Source organism: Silene latifolia, chromosome 3 (genome assembly GCF_048544455.1).
Source record: "Silene latifolia isolate original U9 population chromosome 3, ASM4854445v1, whole genome shotgun sequence".
In the NCBI taxonomy this organism is placed as follows: Eukaryota; Viridiplantae; Streptophyta; class Magnoliopsida; order Caryophyllales; family Caryophyllaceae; genus Silene; species Silene latifolia.
This window is the reverse complement of record NC_133528.1, coordinates 31,152,581-31,154,632: the sequence shown is the minus strand read 5'-3', so window position 1 is coordinate 31,154,632 and position 2,052 is coordinate 31,152,581.

Here is a 2,052-nt window from a genome sequence, read left to right as displayed (position 1 = left end):
TCCTAGTACTTCTACTTCTGCTGCTCCTTCTGGTACGGTCACTGTCCGAGGGGACAACTCCCTCGACTCTCACCCCGACTACCCGCAGGTAATTTTCGTTAACGATGTACACCGTAAGAGGTTTTATAACCTCGTTGGCTGTGAGTTTTTACCTACCAGGTTCTTAGATAAACCGGCACTTGAGAGTGTCGGCTTCTACGAGTCAGTTTGTGAGCTTTTACGGGGCACGGGGATGGCCGGACTCATTACTATGAGTGGCCACACCTTTCTGGAGCTGAGTCTTGAGTTCCTCAGCTCCTTCACCTTCTCCTCTGGGGCACACGACGCTGCCCCCACTAGTTCTTCTGTGTCTTTCCGGTTGTTCAACCGGACTTTTTCGATGACTTTGGGGGAGTTTGGTAGCAGACTTGGACTTTCCTCTACGGGCGACATTGCCGCCCCTAGGAGGGTCGTTCGTCAGCTTTGGCGGACCTTGGCCCAGACCACCTTTCCCGAGCGAAAGCTCGCACAGGTCCACCTTCTCCCTGCCCGTTACTTTCTTAGACTGATAGGGAGCACCATTTTTGGCCGAAAGGAGCCAAACAACATCAACTACAACGAGCTCTCCATCTTAGGTGGTTACCTGAACATTGACTGCGAGGGTCCTTTTACCCTCAACATCGCCTATCTGACCGCCCAGTTTTTCCAGGCCCAGGGGGTGAAGGTCACGGGATCTATTGCCTACGGTGGCATGGCCACCATTCTTGCCCGTTCCCTTTTCCCTGTCTGGCCTCGTGACTTACCGTACCTCCTGGGAGAGAGGTATTTGAGCCTGGCTGCCATGCACTCTCAGCATTGGCTGACCACAGACTTCCAGGCATGGAAGATAGACGGTTCCCTGTCTGTGGACTTACCTTGCCCCACTCTCCCCCGTCTAGCCCATTCGCCAACTGTTGCACGGGGCACCCGACTGCCACCTCTACTTGACTACCACCTTTCACTCCGACCACCTACTACTTTACCCGCCGCTAAGAAGCGGCGTAGACTTGAGACTGGAGAGGGGTCCACACCTTCTGGGAGCGGCCAGCCTTCCACGGTCACTCCTACACCTACCCCGATCCCTATCTCCATTCCTACTCCCGCACCCGCCGACCAGACACAGACACAGCCGGTCCTACCGGCTAATTTTGTACCTCCACCACCCTTTGAGGCGTCCTCGGTCATGGACCAAGGGCGTCGTGACAGTTTGTTAGGTGAGATTGTAGAGAGACAGGCTCGTATGGAGTGGGGCTTAGCTTTGACTTTGTTCCCTCTATACGAGTACCACTTGAGTCGACACCGTCCGATCCCAGAGGGTTGGCCACACCCTTCCTTTTACCGGTACCCAGCTGAGGGGTACCCGAAGTCTGCTGAGGAGGAGGAGAAGGACGAGGACCCGGAGGTGGCAGCGGAGAGAGCTCGAGCTGAGCTGAGGAAGAGGAGAGAGCGGGAGGTGGACCCGGACTTCACAGTGAGGGTGGAGGACGTGCGCGACAGCGACGAGGAGGCTGACGAGTAGCTACTGTTCTACTCACTTCCCCAGTTTTCTGGTTGGTTTGGGAAAGTTCGTGTTTTATATGTACATCTCACTCTTTTATTTTTGTCTCCTTTTTATTTTATTTTTCATTTTTTATTGGTTGTATATTCCTGTTCCCCTGTATATATCTGCTGGTGTATGCTGGAGGACAACGAGGGCGTTGTCCGTTTTGGTTTGGGGAGGGTATTGCATCCTTTTGAGTCTGCAATTGCATAAGTTTCGCATTCACGTTTATTTATTTCAGCTTGCATTGTTTATTTATTTCATTAAAAAAAAAAAATTAGAAAATTTCAAAAATTAAAAAATTCAAAATTTTCACGTTTATTTTTGCATATAGGTTGAGTCGGAACGGTAGATTTCCGTGATGAAACTGCACTATAACTTGTCATTTTACTTGAGCCTTGCACTTCTGTTGATAGTTATTAGCTTTGTCATACGCATAGTCTACGAGTTTCTGTTCAAATATAGCTGACTATTTAGACTTGACCTGATAAATT